The sequence below is a fragment of the Mirounga leonina genome, unplaced genomic scaffold, assembly GCF_011800145.1.
Source record: "Mirounga leonina isolate KUSES-001 unplaced genomic scaffold, KU_Mleo_1.0 Mir_201, whole genome shotgun sequence".
NCBI classification, from domain to species: Eukaryota; Metazoa; Chordata; class Mammalia; order Carnivora; family Phocidae; genus Mirounga; species Mirounga leonina.
This window is the reverse complement of record NW_023270504.1, coordinates 2,827,603-2,850,356: the sequence shown is the minus strand read 5'-3', so window position 1 is coordinate 2,850,356 and position 22,754 is coordinate 2,827,603.

Genomic DNA, 22,754 nt, shown 5'->3' with positions numbered 1-22,754 from the left:
CCCTTTCTGTCTCTCTAGATTTGCCCATTCCAGACATTTGTATAAATGAAATCATATAATATGTAGAAAGCCTGGACTTTTAAAGGTCAGTGTGCTTGGCTCAGGGATAGCTTGGAGGGTATTGGGGCTGCTCTTGGAGAGAAGGCAGGGCAAACAGCCCACAGACATATAACATGGAAAGAGTGATCTGTAGAGTGCCTGGGGCATGCAATGGGGAGGTTAGTGTGTCCCAGAGAGGCAGCCTTCACAGAAAGAACCCTGTGGGAATGAAGGAACTGACAGGCCCCATTTCCCTCCCCTGTCTCTCAGCATAAGCACCTGTATGAACAGTGCATCACAGACACTGGCTGCCTAATATGCTTACACTAAGCCCCATCCTCTATCCCCTACCACCCCAACCCCCAATGTTTCTGGAAGACTTGCCCTTCCCAGTCATGCTTGCCCCAGTCCCAGCATGGTGTCCCTCTTTCCCAGAATACCAGCCCAAACTCCTACCAACACCACCTCTCCCTCCAGTGGAGGCAGCAACAGGTCTCATTTCACCAGAGCACACCTAGTTGAAACACACCCAATTCAAGCTAGGGACCGAACACTGCCACACAAGCGAGCCTCGGCCCATGACTGGCCAAAAGGATAAAGTGGCCAGGACACAACAGCTGAGTGCATGCAGCACACGTTGAGGATGCTCCCAGAAGCGCCAGACCCTGGGGAAGAGGGAACACTACACTGCAGGGCACTACAGGACCTCTTCTTCATAAGTCCATTACCTTCAAGAACAGAAGATACAGCTGACTTTCCTGACACAGAAACAGGCACAGAGATTTAGACAAAATGAGAAAGACAGAAGAATTTGTCCCAAATGAAAGAACAGGACAGATATGGCCAGATATCTAAGTGAAACAGATAGAAGTAACATGCCTGCTGGAGAATTTAAAGCAATGATCATAAGGATACTCACCAGACTTGAGAAAAGAGTGGAGGACATCAGTGAGACCATTAACACAGATAAGGAATAACATAGCAGAGATAAATGAGAAACACGCTTGACAGAAGGAACAGCAGGCTGGAAGAAGCAGAGAAACAAAGATAGAGTAATGGAAAGTAATCAAGCTGAACGAAAGAGAGAAAAAAGAATTATGCAAAATGAGAATAGACTTAGGGAATTCAGTGCTCCATCAAATGTATTAACATTCATATTATAGGAGTCCCAGAAGAAGAAGAGAGAGAAAAGGGGGGCATAAAATAATAGCTGAAAATTTCCCTAATCTGAGGAAGGAAATAGATTTCCAGATCCAGGAAGCACAGAGACCCCTAAACAAAATCAACAAAATTAGATCCATATCAAGACATACTGTAGTAAAATTTGCAAAATATAGAAATAAGGAAAAAATCCTAAAGGCAGCAAGGGAAAAGAAATCCTTAACTTACAAAGGAAGACAAATAAGGTTAGCAGCAGATCTCTCCACAGAAACTTAGCAGGCCAGAAGAAAGTGGCATGTTATACTCTATCCAGCAAGGCTGTCATTCAGAATAGGAAAGATAAAGAGTTTCCTAGATAGACAAAAACTAAAGGAGTTCATGACCACTAAACCAGCCCTGCAAGAAATATTAAAGAGGACTCTCTGTACCCTCTAAACCTACTTTGTTGAGGGTTTTTCTCAAGAATGGATGTGGTCAAATGCTTTTTCTGCATCTATTGAGAGGATCATATGGTTCTTATCCTTTCTTTTATTGATGTGGTATATCATGTTGATTGATTTGCAAATACTGAATCACCCTTGCAGCCCAGGAATAAATCCTACTTGATTGTGGTGAATGATTCTTTTAATGTACTGTTGGATTCCATTTGCTAGTATTTTGTTGAGAATTTTTGCATCCATGTTCATCAGGGATATTGGACTATAATTCTCTTTTTCTCCTGGGTTCTTTGGTTTTGGAATCAAGGTAATGCTGGTGTTGTAGCATGAGTTTGGAAGTTTTCCTTTCATTTCTATTTTTTGGAACAGTTTGAGAAGAAGATGTATTAACTCTTCTTTAATGTTTGGTAGAGTTCCGCTGAGAAACCATGTGATTCTGGACTTTTGTTGGGAGATTATTTTTAAAGATTTTATTTATTTATTTGACAGAGAGAGCACAAGCAGGGAGAGTAACAGACAGAGGGAGAGGGAGAAGCAGGCTCCCTGCTGAGCAAGGAGCCTGACACGGGGCTCTATCCCAGGAACCTAGGATCACAACCTGAGCTGCAGGCAGATGCTTAACTGACTGAGCCACCCAGGCGCCCCTGTTGTGAGATTTTTGATTACTTATTCAACTTCTTTGCTGGTTATGGGTCTGTTCAAAATTTCTATTTCTTCTTGTTTCAGTTTTGGTAGTTTATATGTTTTAGGAATTTATCCATTTCTTCCAGATTGTCTGATTTGTTGGCATGTAATTTTTCACTATATTCTCTTATAATTTCTGTGGTGTTGGTTGTTATCCCTCCTCTTTCATTTGTGATTTTATTTGGGTCCTTTCTCTTTTCTTTTTAATAAGTGTGGTTAGGGGCTTATCACTTTTATTAATTCTTTCAAAGAACCAGCTCCTAGTTTCATTGATCTGTTTTACTATTTTTAAAAATTCTATATTATTTATTTCTGCTCTAATCTTTATTATTTCCTTTATGCTGGCTTTAGGCTTCATTTGCTGTCCTTTTTCTAGCTCCTTTAGGTGTAAGGTTAGGTTGTCATTTGAGATTTTTCTTGCTTCTTGAAGTGGGCCTGAATTGCGATATACTTCCCTCTTAGGACTGCTTTCCTGTATCCCAAAGGTTTTGGACCATTGTGTTTTCATTTTCATTTGTTTCCATGTATTTTTTAAATTTCTTCTTTAATTTCCTTGTTGACCCATTTATTATTTAGTAGGATGTTCTCTAATCTCCATGTATTTGTGGTCTTTCCAAATTTTTTCTTGTGGTTGACTTCAAAATTTCATAGCACTTGGTTGGAAAATATGGATGATATGATCTCAATCTTTTTGTACTTTTTGAGGCCTGATTCACAGGCCTGTGATCACAGTATGTGATCTATCTATTCTGAAGAATGTTCCATGTGAATTCAAAAAGAATGTGTATTCTGCTGCTTTAGGATGAAATGTTCTGAATATATCTGTTAAGTCCACCGGATCCAGTGTGTCATTCAAAGCCATTGTTTAATTATTGATTTTCTGCTTAGACAATCTATCCACTGTTGCAAGTGGGTTGCTAAAGTCCCCTACTGTTATTGTATTATTATCAATGAGTTTCTTTACGTTTGTTATTAATTGTTTTATATATTTGGATGTTCCCAAGTTGAGGGCATAAATATTTACAATTGTGAGATCTTCTGGTTGGATAGACTGCTTTATTATGATATAGTACCCTTCTCTTGTTACAGTCTTTGGTTTAAAATCTAGTTTAAGTATGGCTACTCCAGCTTTCTTTTGACATTCTTTGGCATGATAAATCATTCTCAATCCCCTCACTTTCAATCTGCAGTTGTCTTTAGGTCTAAAATGAATCTCTTGTAGGCAGCATATAGATGGGTCTTATTTTTTTAAGATTTATTTATTTAAGAGACAGTGAGTGAGAGAGAGAACCTGAGCATGGGAAGGGGCAAAGGGAGAGGGAGACAAAAAGACTCCCCGTTGAGCAGGGATTCCAATGTGGGGCTGGATCCCAGGACCCTGAGATCATGACCTGAGCTGAAACCAGGAGTTGGATGCTTAACTGACTGAGCCACCCAGGTGCTCTGATGGGTCTCTCTCTTTTTTTTTTAATCCATTCTGACACTCTATGTCTATTTATTGGAGCATTTAGTCCACTTACATTCAGAGTCATTATTGATAGATATGAATTTAGTGCCCTTGTATTACTTGTTAAGTTGTTGTTTCTGGAGATTTTCTCTGTTCCTTTTTAGTCTTTGTTGCTTTTGGTCTTTCTTTCCCACTCAGGGTCCTCTTTAATAATTCTTGCAGGGCTGGTTTAGTGGTCATAAACTGCTTTAATTTTTATTTATCTGGGAAACATTATCTTTCCTATTCTGAATGACAGCCTTGCTGGATAGAATATTCTTGGCTGCATATTCTTCTCATTCAGCATGTTGACTATATCATGCCACTTTCTTCTGGCCTGATAAGTTTCTGTGGGTAGATCTGCTGCTAACCTTATTTGTCTTCCCTTGTAAGTTAAGGATTTCTTTTCCCTTGCTGCCTTTAGGATTTTTTCCTTATTTCTGTATTTTGCAAATTTTACTATGGTATGTCTTGGTGTTGGCCTGCTCTTGTTGATTTTGATAGGAGTTCTCTGTGCTTCATGGATTTGGGTGTCTCCTTCCTTCCCCAGATTAGGGAAGTTTTTAGGTATAATTTGCTCAAATAAACCTTCTGCCCTTTTTTTCCATTTCTTCTTCTTCTGGGACTCCTCTGATATGAATGTTGTTATGCTTTATGGAGTTGCTGAGTTCCCTAAGTCTACATTTGTGATCCAATATTTTTCTTTCCCTCTTCTTTTCAGTTTCATTATTTTCCATAATTTTATCTTCTATATCACTTATTCATTCCTCTGCTTTTTCCATCCTTATGGTCATTACATCCAGTTGGTTTCACATCTCAGTTATAGAATTTTTTATTTCAGCCTGACTTGTTTTTAGGTCTTTTAGCTCTGCAGTAAGGGACTCCCTGGTATCTTCTATGCTTCTCTCAAGCCAAGCAAGTATCCTTATGACTGTTGTTTTAAATTCTGGTTCAGGCATATTACTTATATCTGTTTCAGTTAGATCCCCTGCCATGACCTTTTCTTGTTCCTTCTTCTCGTATGAATTCCTCCATCTTGGCATTTTTTTTAGGTCTCTTCTGTGTGTTGGGAAAGTCTGTTATGTTTCCTGCTCCTGAGAGTAATGGCTTTATGAAGAAGAGCTCATATACTGTTCAGGGCCTGGTGCTTCAGGAAATGTTTCTTGTGTAATCTGTGTGCACTCTGCTATTGTGTTTTGGCTGCTCTTTCCCTCAGGTCAGTCCTCTTCAGAGTTTTTCCTTGCCTGCAGTAGGGAGTGTTTGGACCTCGTTCGGAGTATGGTGAGTTTTAACTAGATGTGCTCTGGTCTGCTTGTTAAAAGAGGCCTGATGCTATTTTCACCAGAGATGAAGCTTTGTAGCACTCTATGGTCAGTAGACTTGGTGTGTTTGTTGGGGGGGGGGGCAGTTTGTGATGGTCTTCTGAGGGAGGGCCCACTGCTTTGGTTCTGAGGCACACTTGCCCTAGTAAGGAAGCACCTGCAGAGTGCAGGGGGGCAGGGCTTGGTGTAAGCAGCTCAGGCTTCCAGTGTGAGCATTGTCTGCTCACTGAAGTCAGTCCATGCTGATGGTAGGGTAGAAAAATAGTGCAAGCCCTCTCCTGCATCCCTAGAGAGGGGAGTTTGTGCCTGCTGCACAAACTCTGGGAAGCCCTCACAGAAGAGTGAACAATCTCCCCTCATGTGTCCCAGGCATCCCTTAGATCCTTGCCTTCATCCTGTCTGTGTAAGGGCCCTCTACCTGCCTGGCAGTACAGTGCACCTGTGTTTTATCTCAGGCATGCTGGCTGAGTTTCAAAACTCCAAATTTTAGGGACCTGGCTCGGTGCAGTGTCACACTGGTCCTCTGGTGAGGGTCTTGCCATGCTGAGGCTGGTGCCAGTTTGTCCCAGAAGGGCAGTTGCACCAACACATGGGAGCCAAGAATTTAGAGTAAAGCATAGCAAAAAGCCTGAGTCCAGGTTAGTTACCCTCACCTGGTGTCTCTGCCGCTATGCTTAAGGAGTGGGGGGAGTGCAATGATGCCTACTTTTGTCCATTGAGAGGCAATGCCACCTCTCCAATATGCACTCCAAGAAGGGGGAACTGTCTCTCCCAGTGCATCCTAGAGGATCCTCAGATCATGCTGTCCATTCCCAGGGCCTCTGCCTTCCTTCTCCACAGGAGCACTGCAGTGCCCACCAGGCTCAACACCAGCCATAACATGGACTTCTAAAACTTCAGACTTTGAGCTCTACTGGTTGTAAAAACTCACAATAAGCAGCCCCTCTCATTTTCCCAGGCAATGGCTTTGGGGAAGTGTTTTCCTTGTGTGATCCCTGTATGCTGCTTGCTCGCTCTCTCTCCTCTCTCTGTGATCAGGGCTCCCTCCCTCTGCAGCACCTGCAATCTCTTTCTCCCCTAAATCATGTCTCTGCACCTCCCATCTTCTACAGTATGGCCTCTTCTCCCCCTCTAGTTGTGCAGTTTGTTCTCTCAGTCCTCAGATCGATTTCTTGGGTGCTCAGAATGATTTGATATTTAACTAGCTGTGTTCAAGGGATGAGGCAAGCAAAGGGTCCTCCTGCTACTCTGCCATCTTAACTCTCCTCTGGACAATGAATTTCGGTATCTTTCAGGTTTTATTTATTTATTTTTTTTAGCAAGTGATATGATCTGATGCATATATTTGTAAAAAAATAACTCTGGTAGTTAAAGGATAAGTTTAAGGAAGGCAAGAAGTCTAGTTAGAAGGTTAGTGCCATGGTCCACTGATGAATGAAGAGTAAAGTAAGCAATGATGACAGTTTGGACTAAACAGTAACTACAGACCTGGTACAAAGGAATTTCGAAAAAATATATATCAAGTAAAAGGAAAATAATAGTGATCTACAAGGTAGGTACCATTATTATTATTACTAAATATAATAATGCAAGAAAATATAATAATGTAAGAAAAAATTGGAAAGATGCATTGAACATAATTGTTAAGTAAATTGAACTAGTTGTTTAAAATCTTCCATAAATAAAGACCAGGCTCAAATGATATTACTGCAGGCTCTACAAAACTGTCTGTCAAGGGTCTAATCAGGAGACAGAAACCACTCTAATAACTTCAACAGAGAGAACTTAAATAAAAGCATCATTAACTTTAAAAGGTGGGGAACTATTAAAAAAAAGCACTCTAAATAATACAGGAAGAACAAACACAGGATGCAGAACTACTTTTAGGCTGAGAATAAATGAAGAAGGAACTAAGAAGTCTAGAATCCATTTCCTATTCTCTATGCTCCTATAGAGTCAAATTGGCAAGATCTTGTAATTCCTTTAGTATATATGTTATCTCTTCCTAAGAATAGACTTTACACTTCCCCATCTGGGCTAGGCTGGACATTAACTCTCATTATAAGCCTCAAGACAATGACAGATGTGTGGGAATTTCCTGCAAAGTACCTGTCCCACCTGAACTCACTGAAGGTGTTTCATGCAAGGGAGTAATTGTTTGCACAAAGTGAGATGGAGTAGCCCTTCCAAGAGCAAAAGAATTTCAAGATAATATGAGTTCCAAATTTCTCACCCTTGTCTTTATCTGCCCAAATTTTCCCCTTCAAGTAGTGTGCCACTCCTTCCAATCAGTTTCCCTAGCATAGAGGACTTAAAAGGTTAACATGCTTTACAACTCTGTAAACCTTAAAATCAGATGTGTGGTCTAATGAATAGCAATGTCTACCTTGTGGCCACATAAGATAAGGAAATTCTTTAAGATTATCATGAAAGCTTTGTGATTCTTCATTCATGACATTACTTGGAAATCCAAAGCCTTAATTTTAATTTTAATTTTGTGCTTTTATCTTTGTAAGCTCTCCAGTGTACTCATAAATGACTAGCCTACCTCAATATCTTTGCAATCAACACTGTCACCATAGCAACTAAATCCCAGAGCCACTATCCCATTACCTTGCCCTCTTCTAGTATTCTACCCCATGCCACTACCAGTGATAATTTAAATAACTGTGAAGCTGCTATATGCCATGGAATATTTGTGCCACATTTTCTCCAGCAAGATTATCCATGGGCTCATTAAGCATGTGAACAACCGAAACTCAGAACCCTATTTTGACACTTTACTTCTTAACACTGGTCCAGTTCTTAAACTACCTTATTTTCAGTCAAAATCCTGGTAGAAAGATGGCACACATAAAAAGGTTTAACTGAAGGGAATTTAAGGAGTGAACTGTTTACAGAGGTGTGGACAATGGTTAAGAGTACAAACAAAAGATGGTAAGGCATTCCTGGACTTGCAACAGTGGGGAGCCTCTACTGCCACCAGATCTAAAGGAGCAAGAAAGGTGAATCTAGCTATCAAAGGGCCATGAGAGGTAGAGCCACACAAGGAGGGGTTCCTAGCAAAATCTGTAGTTTATTTATTTATTTTTTAAAAGATTTTATTTATTTATTTGACAGGGAGAGACACAGCAAGAGAGGAAACACAAGCAGGGGGAACGGGAGAGAGAGAAGCAGGCTTCCTGCGGAGCAGGGAGCCTGATGCGGGGCTCGATCCCAGGACCCTGGAATCATGACCTGAGCCGAAGGCAGATGGTTAACAACTGAGCCACCCAGGCACCCCAGAATCTGTAGTTTAAAAGAAAAGTAGCCACAAATAAACCTGGAGATAGTGGGAAGAATAAATACTCTAATCACCTCCTCCTCCTGTCATCTGTTTTCAAATCCTTGTCTCCCATACCCAAATGCAAATAAGAGGCAGAGAACAGGATAGCCTGGGTGACTTTGTTCTTAGCAGTCAAATTTTTTGAATATATAAAAGGTCAAAGGAAGGATCAGAGGGGGCAATGAAAAAAGAATCATAACATCTCCCAAATTCATATTATAAGGCCAGCATAACTTTGGTAATAAGACTTAATAAGGATATTTCAATAAAGAAAAATTACAAACCATCCATACTCATAAACATAGATTAAAAAAAACCTAAAATTACTAGGAAATTAAATCTAGTAATATATGAAAAGGATAATAAAACCAGATAAATTGAGCCTATTTCAAGAAAGCAAAATTAATATTTAAAAATAAATCAGGGGTGCCTGAGTGCCTCAGTCAGTTAAACGTCCGACTCTTGATTTCTGCGCAGGTCATGATCTCAGGGTTGTAAGATTGAGCCCCATGTCAGGCTCTGCACTGGGCATGGAACCTGCTTAAGATTCTCTCTTTCCTTCTCCCTCTGACCCTCCCCTCTCCCCCCTCTAAAAAAAAAATAAAATAAATCAATGTTATCCACCACATTAACAGAGCAAATGAGAAAAATCATATAATTAGCTCAATTAATGCAGACAAGATTTAAAAATTCAGAGGTGCCTGGGTGGCTCAGTTGGTTAGGCATCTGACTCTTGATTTCGGCTCAGGTCATGATCTCAGGGTGGTGAGATCGAGCCCTGCAGCAGGTCCCTGATGGGTGTGGAGCCTGCTTAAGATTCTATCTCTCCTTCTCCCTCTGCCCCTCCCCTGCTTAGAAAAAGAAAAGATCTAGTAATTTAACATACATTCAAAAAATATTTTAAAGCTTATTACTAAACTAGGAATCAAAGATAATTCCTTAATCTGTTAAAGTATATCTATAAGAAATCAGTTAAAATATATCTATAAGAAACCAATACCAAATATCATACTTGATAATATGTTTTAAAACATTCTCTTGGAGATTGGAAAAAAGTACTAAGTTCCCAGTCAGTGAAGTAAGGCAATAAGAAGAAATATGTTATGAAGACTATTTGTACATTTATGGTTATATATGTTAAAAATTAAAATATTCTAAAATTAATATTAAGATTAAGATTAATAAGTTTATTTAGCAAGGGTGAAGGCTGTGAGGTGGCAAGTGGGGATGCTTGCTATTGGCATCTAGTGGTAGAGGCCAGGGATGCTGATAAACATCTTACATTGTACAGGATGGTGCCAGCAACAAAGAATGATCTATCTGGTCCAAAATGTCAGTAGTGCTGAAGTTGAGAAACACTGTGAGCTGGTGAGTGGAAGATGAAGGTTTCTTGAGGCCTAGGCTTGGAAGTCATACAACACTATTTCCCACTGCTTTCCACTAGGCAGAGTATCACAGAGCCAGTACAGATGCCAGGACTTGGAAAGTAGATTTCACCTTCTGATGGGAAGCGCTCCAAAGAATTTACGGACATTGGTTTTCTACCACAAAACTGATGATTTGGGATGGGAATTCAACTATCAGGTGGATGTTAAATCCTTTTAATGAAATGGAGAAGATACATGGATAGGTAGGGGTTAGGCAGACAGTTCAAGGATGGTTCTGAGATTTCAGAAATGGAGCAGGAGGAGACAGAGAGGCAGCAGACTAAGATTAAGATGGAAAGAGTACCATGTAAAATCCAGGCCTGACATGTTGATTTTGAAATACCTACATCTAAGGTGGGTAATTGAGTCATTTAAGTCCCATGATGCAGGATGCCAAGAAGTTTTGGCAGTTAATATAGACAAGTAAAACTTAAAGTTTATCATGTCATAACTAAAAAACTCCAAGTTCAACTTAGAAAACAAAAATAATCTAGGTCTTCACCAAGGCCATTTGATGAGTCAGCAAAGGGGGAGGGATTATATGACATAGTAAACACAATAATTTTACAGCCCTTTTTAGATACTTCCTGCATTCCCCCCAAAGTTTCATTACATGTGGCAATATTCAAATCACTTCCCTCTTTCCCTTTATAAATGCCCCCAAACTGCTCTCAGCCTACCTTTCTTTTTATTCCTCCACTATGTGTCTTCTTCCTTGCTACTTTCCTTGGACCTTATTCTTCTTGGTAGGTCTATAACCTAGCACTCTACCCCTTGTCTTTGCTTTTCCCTTTCACCACCTCACTCAATAAAACCAAAGAATCCTCCCCAGATCCTACTTCCTTAGAAAATAAATCAAGTGGAGGTTAATAGTTTATTTATATTTAAAATTATTTAGCTCCTGGCCAGTTGCATGGAATGATTTATGACACTGTCTTGCCTGCAACTTTCCTACATGTCAGCTATATGACACTTACAGGGATAAAAATGGTTTTCAGCCTCCATTTCCAGGTTTAACTGAGCAGAAAGACTTCAGACCCAAAGTATGACCAGGGCTTTCCTCAAACTGCAACTTATCTCACCTTAGAGTAGATTATGGGGACACACAGAACATATCGACAGGACATGTTTCACAGAGAAATAGGATTCATTCAGCTTTACAATGTATGAAGCATCAGAGTCTTGAACAATGCATTCCTGCAGGCTCAATGATAGGGCCTTGTCTTAATCTGCTGGGGCTGCTATCACAACATACCATATATGAGAGGACTGAACACATTTATTGTCTCAAATTCCTGGAGGCTGGAAGTCTGAAATTAGGTGCCAGTATGGTTGGGTTCTGGTGAGAAACCCATCTTAGATTGTAGACACCTCCTTGACGTATGCTTACACGGCCTTTTCTTGGTGAATGTATGTAAAGAAAGAAAGCTCTGGGGGTGCCTGGGTGGCTCAGTTGGTTAAGCATCTGCCTTTGGCTCAGGTCATGATCCCAGGGTCCTGGGATCAAGCCCCATGTTGGGCTCCCTGCTCAGTGTGGAATCTGCTTCTCCTTCTCCCTCTCTTCCCTGCTTGTGCTTGCACTCTCTCTCTCTCTCTCTCACTCTCACTCTCTCGCAAATAAATTAATAAAATCTTGAAAAAAAAAAGGAGAAAGCTCTGGAGTCTTTTCCTCTTCATTATAAAAGCAATAATTCCATCATGGGGAGCCCCAGCCTCATAAGCGTATCAAAACCTAATTACCTCCCAAAGGCCCTAACTCCAAATATCGTTAGGGGGTCAGGGTTTCAACACATGACATCTGGGGGAACACAAACATTCAGTCCACAATAGTCCCAAAAGGTCTTAAGATTAGGGAGAAAAAACTACAGGAAGTTGTGAAAACCATTGTCTTCACATATAACTTTCATTTCTTACCTTCATAGTAAATATAATTTTCTCTACAACCAAGCCTGAAATAAGATGTATATTTATTTCTGATTTTAAAATATTTTAGTGCTTCTCACAAAGCCACCAGTCCCTGCCTTCATTACTTTCCTCTAAAAGCAAACATGCTTGTCTTTGAATATTAATAAGATATTCAAATACACATGTAGGTATTGAATTTTTATTAATTCCTATAATTAAAAGTCCTTTCCCTTTCCTGTCCCTTTTTATGGCAATATCTTTCCTTTTCACATTTCTTCTTACTGAACTGCAGAGGTGGAAAAATAAAGTTGAATAACACTGTGAATGTAAACACATCAGTTTCCATGGGAACAGCAGCAGTTGAGTGATGGGAACCACTTGTGGCTGCAACATTTGCAGGAGACCAATTACCAAACCTGGAAACTCTAATTCAGTAAACAGGGACAGCAGTGAGCACAGTTAGAGAAAATTGCTTATTTTATTATGAGGGAGAGAGGCAAGCCAAGAGAGTTTGAGAACTATAGGAGGCAGAGATGATGTTGATGAGCATGTCCATTGCTTAATGAAGTGGTCGTTTTCAAAGGGGCCTGGGAAAATGCAATTTGCAGCTACTGTGACTGCAACATAGGAGTTTAATATTACCCCCTGTGTTTACTGGTGGTTACCCCAAAGGACTGGTGATGAGGCAGGGTGAAAACAACACCACCCTGAAATTTAGCACACTATTCCTTAGTTGCTGCCTATTGGGTATCATAAAATTCTGAGCAATGTAAGGCAAGTCCAGTAGAACTTGGCCATTCACTTAGCTTTAAAAAAGAAAATCTGTGTTAAATGCTATCTGCATTAAATGCTCAGTGTCGTGGAAAGAAACCTATAACTACATTTCTCATTCTTTTCCATCCTAAGAATGAGAAGAGCAATCAATGAGACTTTTTATTTACCCAAAGTATATTATTTGTCCTCTGAGTCTGAGAGATCGGGAGCATCTTTGTGCATTTGTTTTCCAGTTATTTTAAGAAAAATTTAATAGAAACAATTAGCCACCCATATTTCTGAGATTTTTGCAAATCAGAACTGAAGATCCACCTCATGAGGACTTATACCTACTAAAGGATATGGAATATGAATTATGTGTCCTATATGCCATCGCCAGAAACAGCTCCATCCAAGAACTAGGACCTTTGTCACAAGCACAAAAAATAGTTGAATGAATTCTTGATGGCTCATTTGACTATTCAGGCTTTTTAATCCACAAACAGAACACTTTCTTGCACACATAGTTGGTACTTAATAAAATTTATTTAATTGAATTTAAGTAGACAAAATGAAAAGTTGTTAAAGCAATTAGTTGTACCAAATATTACTAATTGAATATGATTGCAGGGTGATAAAAGATCTTAAAAACTTTCACTTCTGCATTTCAAATTAAAATAGTTTTACAATAAAATTTTAAAATCCACTATTAAACCCATTTTTCCATGGACCTGAAAAAGATGTTCAGTCTTCATTTCCAGAGGCAGAGTTTGTACAGTGACTAGAGATCCTTTTTTTTTTTTTTTTTAAAGTTCTGGGTACATCTTAAAATCTGACTGGTTGCATGACTTTGGGCAAATCCTTGAGGTTCATTTTCCTCATCTGTAATATTCTCCCTGGTGAGGTTGAAATGACATTATAAATATGAAAGCAATTCAAAAGCTGTGGGCTATAAAATAAACTATATGAACCTAATTTCCTTAATGTCTTTCTCCTTTGGGTCTTTACACAAATGTCATCTTCCCAGTGAGGCCATTTGTGCGTACCTTGTCTGAAATGCAGCCCACTGCCAACTCCTTCTTGCTTTGTCTCCTTAGCACTTATCACCATGTTGCACAATACATAGCCTACTTATTTGTTTTATTTATGGACTCCCTGCTTCCTAGAATATAAACTCCATGAGAGTGGAGTTTTTTGTTTTTTTAAATAAAAGGACAAGAACTATTTTTATTCACAACCCAATCTGGGGGCTAAAAGGAAAGCAGTCTTTGGGTACAGAGAAACCTGGTTTTCTGAGGAGTCCAGCTATAAAACCTGGCTTTTTTTTTTTTTTTTCCCTAGCTCGATCCATAGGCATGAATAGGTGTTTATAAATATTTTAATTTTTTTTTAAGATTTTATTTATTTATTTGACACAGAGAGACACAGCAAGAAAGGGAACACAAGCAGAGGGGGTGGGAGAGAGAGAGAAGCAGGCTTCCCGCCAGAGCAGGGAGCCCAATGCGGGGCTTGATCCCAGGACCCCGGGATCATGACCTGAGCGGAAGGCAGACACTTAATGACTGAGCCACCCAGGCGCCCCTATAAATATTTTTAATGGATGAATGTAAAAGTGAATGAATAAAAATTCACTTTAAATTTTTATTAATATGAATGGCTTTTAAAAATCATCAAAACATAACCAGAGTCATTACATCAAGGCCTCTGATCATATGTATTAAAGTCAACAGACGCCAATGAAAGAGTTAAGACACCCGCAAAGTGGATAGTCCTGGGCATACCTCTCAACAATTTCCTCTCTGTCACATGTATAAGCTAGCTAGTGACATCAGCTCCAGCCCTCTGAAAAGATTGTTATCAGCATAAAATATGATTGTGTGAGCAAAATGCTTTAAAAAGCTAAAAGTAGAATAAAATATTACAATCTGTATTATTATTAAACAGTGGGATTTCTGGTGCCTTAATGTTTTAACAGGGACATTAGGCACAGTGGGAGGAAGAGTGACAGTTGCAATGCAAACATTTACCAAGGAGTGAGGAGAAGGAAGTTATAGCTACTGTTGGCCTCTCTACCACAAATGCATTTGGAACCTCAGTCATGAGGTTCAGAGTACAACACTGATCACAGCTTTGGCCAGAGATCAGGGCAGCCCACAGTGTTCTTCATGAAACTTGGGAGAGTTGAGTTGTGAGGCAAGCTCAGGACTTCTAGCAAACTAAAATATGCAGATTAATGTGCATTGTTCAGTACAGAAAAAAAGTACAACTAAAAACATTAAAAACAATCATACATCTGAAAATAATAAATCACTACTTCCTTCAAAATGTCATGGAAATGGGAAGCTTCCCCGACAGATTCAATTTTCTTTGGTATTATGCCTTTTAGTACCCCTGCATATGATTATCTTTCAAATAACATGAACTTTTTTTAAAAGATTTTATTTATTTGTCAGAGAAAGAGAGAGTACAAGCAGGGGGAGTGGCAGGCAGAGCAGGCAGAGGGAGAAGCAGGCTCCCTACTCAGCAAAGGAGCCTCCTGTGAGACTCGATCCCAGGACCCTGGGATCATGACCTGAGCTAAAGGCAGACACTTAACTGACTGAGCCACCCAGGTGTCCCATAACATGAACTTTTTAAGTAGTAAAATTCAGAATATAGTCTCTACACTTCTTACTTTCTTTCCCTCAAAATCATTATGTTAGCTATTGAGAATGGTGTTTGGTGACAAGTCTTCTAAAGCACACTGAGTCAGAAACAAGGCAAATTCTAGGCCTGTGTGTTGGGAAGCAGTATAATGTTTGAAGAACACAACCCTTTGGAATTCTACTTCCCTGTGTTTCAGGTGGCACACAGGGACTTTTAGCTAATTGCTCCAGCTGATTCCAAAATGGGTTTTAGAGTCTGGCCATCTGTGTGTAGAATGGGTGGATACATGATCCCTTTAGATGTCTACTGTCATGAACTGATATGTGTAAGGGTTTCTAAAGAAAGAGGAATGGGTGGGGAGGAGTGTGCTGTGATACCTGAAAGAAGGAAGGGATGGGGAATATGAAAAGAATGAAGGGGCATGGTCTCTCTGTCTCTTCACATGGCCTGGGGATTTGTCTTGAGGCCCAGTGGAAAGAGTAGTGAAGAACAGAAGTTGATGAAGCAATAATCAGTGAGGTGGGAGTTGGGTGTGTGTGCATAATAATGGTACAATGAGTGCAACTTCAGGTCCAGGTGAAGTGCTGCACAAAGATGGGTAAAAAGCCATCTAATGACACTGTCTCACAGTGTCATTAATGATGACACTAGAAGAAAATTCCTATAACCCTCTCACAGTACCTCATGGTACCACTGATCCCAAATTCAGATTTGTGCTGAGGGATCCAAGGGTAGCTGCCAACCCAGGGTAGCTCTGTCTGGCAGGAAAGCTTGGAAAGAGCATTCCCAAAAGAATTGGTGCTGGTCCCATCAATGTGGGAATCAGAGCGGAGGAATGGAAGTAGCCTTGCTCTCAAGCCACATGAGACACCCACAGGGAGAGCCTGTAAGGTTGGCTGTCACACAGGGAGGACTAAGTGCCATTGCAGTTTAGGTGTTAGTGTTAACAGAACCTCATCTGTACCCTTAGACAGGTAAGACTTGGGGGCAATTCTGATTACAGAGAGAGCTCTGTAAGGGCTCAATGGCCTATGGGAAGGATTAGATAACAATGGGGTATATGGCACAGTGCTTTGACACACAGAAGGTACTGCATAAATGTATCTGTCTTTTTTTTTTAAAGATTTTATTTTATTTATTTATTTGACAGAGAGAGACACAGCGAGAGAGGGAACACAAGCAGGGGGAGTGGGAGAGGGAGAAGCAGGCTTCCCGCAGAGCAGGGAGCCCGATGCGGGACTCGATCCCAGTACCCTGGGATCATGACCTGAGCCGAAGGCAGTCGCTTAACCAACTGAGCCACCCAGGCGCCCTAAATGTATCTGTCTTAGAGGATTTCCTGGGTACCTGAATGCAAAAGTGCAGAAAGAATACTCATATCCCCCAGCATCCTTCTCTGTCCCCCACTCCTTATTTAAGCATCCTTACTGAAACTATAATGGCTCTAGAGTCTGCACAGTTGTCCAAGATGATATCCAATAGCTTTCTGTACCCTGCATAAAGAAGAGTCTGGACTTCCACAGCCCATTCCATCTCAGAGGATGGATAGACACATTGAAATACCCTATATAATTTTGTCCTCAAACTCACTGGCAATTCTTAAGCATATTATAAATTAACAGTATCCTTTGAAAGAGAGAAACATTTTTTAATTGAAATTGTATCAATATTAAATGATTAAATCTGAATAAAGTTAGTCATAAGCCGATCATCTGGCTCAAAGAAGATTTTTATAGCCAAATCACCATCCCACAGTGGTGCCTTATTCCTCTCCCTTTGTTCAATATTCTATTTTTAAAGACCCTGTAATATTGCCTTCACAAAGGAGCTGGAGTAAAAGAAGTCAAAAAGAAAAGCCTAATGTAATAAAAATCAAAATGAAGCTGCATACCAAACATGACAAAATAAAACACTGATCTCTCCCAGGGGTCTGCCACAGCGAGCCAGTTTTTCCAGTTCATCTACTGCTGAGGAGTTTTATGTTGTCTTGATTACATCCAAAGCAAAACTGCTCTGAATTATTTAATCATATGCATACTAGGAATGCACTACTTTGAAAAATATGAAGTGAAATCAACTGACTCTGTTTTTCCCAGATTTCAATATGCAGTTGTGTAGACTTTCTGAGCAACACAAATTTATAAAATAGGTGTAAATTAAAATGTAGAAAATGCAATTTATTTCAGTCAGATCAGTGATTCAAAAGACAAGAATGTGAAACTTCATAGCTGTGTACTCAGTCATTGGAAATTCTCATTAGGCCTGAGCAAAAATATGCTTGTATGTACTGGGTTACAAAAGATCTTCAGGTTGGGTGCCATATTTTCTTTTTCTTGTGATATTTTCCCACTCTCCTCAACCCTACTCCCTAACCAATTTTTATTACAATGTATCTATTATATAGCTATATTTATATTAAAATGTAGAATTAGAGCTATATGGGAATCTAAATAACAACCAGACCAAACACTCATTTAAAGATGAGAAATATGACTAAATCAAGACAACAGAATAGAGGTGAGGAAGCTGTAGAAGAAAAGTATGAAGCTAGCAGAGGTTGATTCATGAGGTTTAAGGAAAGACACTGTCTCCATAATATAAAAGTGCAAGGTGAAACAGCAAGTGCTGATGTAGAAGCTGCAGCAAGTTATCCAGAAGATCTAGCTAAGATCATTAGTAAATGTGGCTACACTAAACATATTTTCAATGTAGATGAATCAGCCTTACATTGAAAGATGCCATCTAGGACTTTCACAGCTAGAGAAGTCAATGCCTGGTTTCAAGGCTTCAAAGGACAGGTTGAGTCTCTTGTTAGAAGTTAATGCAGCTGGTGACTTTAAGTTGAAGCCAATGCTCATTGACTATTCCCCAAATTCTAGGACCCATAAGAATTATGCTAAATCTACACTATCTGTGCTCTATCAGTGGACAACAAAGCCTGAATGATGACACATCTATTTACAACATGGTTTACTAAATATTTTAGCCCTACTGGTTAGAAAAAGAGGATTCCTTTAAAAATATTACTGCTCATTAACCAAGCACCTGGCCACTCAAGAGCTCAGATGGAGATGTGCAATGAGATTAATGTTGTTTTCATGCCTGTCAACATAATATCCATTCTGCAGCCCATGAATCAAGGAGTAAATTTGAATTTCAAGTGTTATTATCTAAGAAATACATTGTGTAAGGTTATAGCTGCCATAGGTAGTGATTCTTCTGATGAATCTGGGCAAAGCAAATTGAAAGCCTTCTGGAAAGGATTCACCATTCTAAATGCCATTAACATTTGTGATTCATGGGAAGAGGTAAAAAATATCAGCATTAATAGGAGTTTAGGACAAGTTGATTGCAACCCTCATGGATGACTCTGAGGGGTTTAAAACTTCAGGGGAGGAAGTGCAGATGTAGTGGAAATATCAAGAGAACTAGAATTTAGAAGTGGAGCCTGAAGATGTGACTGAATGCTACAATTTCATGATAAAACTTTAACAGAAGAGAAGTTGCTTCTTATGGATGAGCAGAGAAAGTGTTTTTTTGAGATGGAAACTAGTCCTGGTGAAGATGCTATAAAAATTGTTGAAATGGCAACAAATGATTTAGAATATTACATCAACTTAGTTGATACAGCAGTGGTAGGGTTTGAGAGGAATGATTCCAATTTTGAAAGTTCTGTGGGTATAGTGTTATGAAACAGCACTGTATGCCACAGAGAAATCATTCATGAAAGGGAGAGTCAATCAATGTGGGAGACTTCATTGTTGTCTTATTTTTAAGAAACTGCCATAGACACCCAACCTTCAGCAACCACCACCCTGAGCAGTTAGTAGCCATCAACTTTGAGGTAACACGTTCCACCAGCAAAGTGTTTGTGATTTGCCGAAAGCTCAGATGATGGTTGGAATTTTTAGTAATAAAGTATTTTTTAATTAAAGTGTACATTTTTAAAGATGTAATGCAATTGTGCACTTAATAGACTACATAATAGTGTAAACATAACTTTTATGTACACTGGTAAATAAAAAATTCATTTGAAAGTACCTCAATCACCACAAATTCATTTGGCTCACTGTATTGTGATATTTGCTTTATTGTGGTGGTCTGGAACTGAACCCACAATATCTTTGAGGTTTGCCTGTATATGTGAAAATGTCCTTTTATATTGATGATTGAGGTATTTTTTCATAGTTTGATATGAATAACTGATAAGCTGAAATAATGATACATTTCTTATATTCATGCGTCATGCAAAACAGCAATTCCCAATTTTGGAACATCTAGGCAGTTTTATGCAGAGTTCTAGATTATGGCACTGGTAGGACTTACATATTATGCTACTATCCCTTCAGAGAGTTGTCAGTTACTAGGTGAACATCCTTTGGTGTTGAGTTAATCTTTTGAATCACATTTAATATATTAAAACTCATAATAAATGCCAGTTGTTGATTGCTCACTGATTTTTATTTTTATTTTTATTTTATTTATTTATTTATTTATTTATTTTTAAGATTTTTATTTATTTATTTGAGAGAGAGTATGAGAGAGAGCAAGCACATGAGAGGGGGGAGGGTCAGAGGAAGAAGCAAGCTCGCTGCCGAGCAGGGAGCCCGATGCGGGACTCGATCCAGGGACTCCAGGATCATGACCTGAGCCGAAGGCAGTCGCTTAACCAACTGAGCCACCCAGGCGCCCCCTCACTGATTTTTAAAATAGTAATTATTTCTTGATTCAGTGGTTTCCAAATGTGGATGTACATCAGCCTCATTTGGTGAGCTTATATAAAATAATGTGGATTCCTACCCCAGACCCCAGACTCTGGGGAGAGAGCCTAGGGCATTGGTATTCTTTGTTTTAAAGCACTTCTTCATCACTTCTCAGCCTTTTGGCTAAGACCAAGTGTAAAGCACTTTAACTGATCTAATGTGCAGCCACAGTTGAGCACTGTTTTAATTCCTGAGGTATTTTTGGGTTGCTTTTTACACCTTTGAAGCGATGTTTTAACTCTTTCAAGCTTTTATGATTCCATTTACTGTGTCAAAGTGGGATTAATAATTGATAAATTAGATTCCAAAAAACAGGAAATGAATCAATCTATAAATAAAGGAGTCTGGAAATAGCAGTGTGTCTCCTTTAGAAGAATACAGTGGTCAAGTTGCATGATGCAACTATCCTAATGATAATAATTATTGTGAAGTACTCATCTCAAAAGTAATTTTCTTCCTAAACCATCACCCATATCATTTTTGTCCCCCAGATAGTTGTCTATAATCAGATCAGGGGTTCAAGTTCTTTCCCTAAGTAACAGTAATAATCTATATTTTATTTCCACTTAGTAATAGGAAAAGAGGAAAATACATTTTGTAAATTATCATTTGCTATATCAAGCTTTCCCCATTGTCATGTGGGTCAGACTATTAAAACATTCATTCATAAGCTTGAATATCCTCTGTTCTTTTCTTCTACTTCAGGGAGATTTTCAGGAAACTAATTAAGCCAAAACTGTCAGAAGCTCCTCACAAGGATTCTTTTCAACAGGGACTTTTGATATAACAACAGTTTGAAAATTAGACTTGTTTTAACCAGGATAATCCAAAATCAATTATACCCAGGAGCACTGAACAAACATGTCAAACTTTGTTAGTTTGTAAACAGACTTCTTGCAAAGTGAATGCCTCTCTAAATAAGTAGACATCAAAATCCCTCCTTGGTAAGTATTTCCAGTGCTTGTGGGTAATGTTGCCCTGGGTGGCTTGCCATAATGACACACACAGCATCGCATGCCACAGAGAAATCCTGCCTGATGTGCGCTAGGAGGGAATATCTCCAGGCCTTCAGAGATTTTGATCCTCCTCCTCATACACTTTCCAAAATACATATTTTATTTATTTCTTTATTTTTAAAGATTTTATTTATTTATTTGACAGAGAGAGACACAGCGAGAGAGGGAACACAAGCAGGGGGCAGTGAGAGAGGGAGAAGCAGGCTTCCTGCTGAGCAGGGAGCCCAATGCGGGACTCGATCCCAGGACCCTGAGATCATGACCTGAGCTGAAGGCAGACGTTAATGACTGAGCCACCCAGGTGCCCCCCAAAATACGTATTTTAAATTCCAATACTACCATAGATGAATTGGAGATTTCACTTTGAAGTGTGCTATTTAAGTAAGTGTTGATCCTAAATAGGCCTCTCAAATGTACCCTGATTGTAAGTGGGTTGCTTGGTCTGCCTCTTCACCTGCCTGCCATTTCAGCTCCCCCAACCCAACACCCTCATTATGAATTTTAGTCTTAAAAAGTCTTTACAAAAGGTTAAAAAATTAAAGAACAGCATAGATATTTATGGCTGATCTGTTCAAAGCAGCAAGATAGTAATTTTATATAGCTTAGCACATAAAAGTCTTCTTAAAAACATCTTCAGATATTGCTCACTCTGCCCAAAGTTTCCCACTCAGGGCAGCTGCTAAAAGTTTTTCCCTCTGCCCCTCTGCAGCCTTCTCACTATTTTGCTGCTTTTGCCTCTCTTCCTTTCCTTATTCTCCCCATGCCCCTGATAATTGTTCTTTTCCATCCAATAGCTCCCTGGCAATCATGGTTTATCACTTGCTGTCCTGTTTTAATCAGGCCCCCTAAACCCTCTGAAATTCTGTTGCATACAATTCACCACCTCATTACATTTTTCCCTTAGCAAAAATCTTGTAGTGCTCCATAAAGAAGTATACAGCATACTATTTTGCCTCATAGGGTCCCTTCCCATTCACAGTCCAATATCCCTTTCTTCTCCTTCCCTGAGGTGAATGAGATTTTTCTGTTTCATCTGAAGATATTACCAGGTTTAGTATGGTTATACCAATCAGTTTTTACTGGCATGTCTGGGAGCCAATACATTCATTCTAAGATTTAATTTTTGCCTCCTTTAGGGGTTCTACTTCTATAATTAGGGTTAAAATCTTCAAGATTCAGATTGCCACTAAATGTCTTTCTGTCACAACTATGGCCAGTGTACAGCTATCCCCGCCCCTGCTGGAAACTATGAAATGACTGGAGACATATCTGGGTACCAAAAAACGTGATCAACATTGCCATACTTGAAGTAGATCAGGGGATCCTGTTTCCAAGCTGAGCCCTACATTGATTCAAGGGATAGAGAAACTGCCAATTCCCTTAGCTGGAATTGATAAACTGGTTTATCCCTGTCCACTGATATCTTTCCTCTCATGGGTTCAACTTCAAGATAATGAGGTATACCTGTGGTACTCTTTTACTCAGGATCTCTATGATTTTTAGTTTTCATTAGCTTAACCAATAGTGAGCATTTAGGGAGCCCTCAAAGCTCAGTAAGTTTCAGTTTTTTAAATCATTTTAACAAATTTGGTGCAAGTGTGCCAGATTTTCCAAGCTGTACTTCACAATTCCAGGTAGTTGGCTCTCATTTGAACATATCGTAGAAGAACATTTCTTTCCTTCTTGCTGATTCTTGATTATAAGTCCAACATATAAATCCAAACTTACTCGTCTTCTTATAATTTATTTATTTATTTATTTATTTATTTATTTATTTATTTATTTATTTA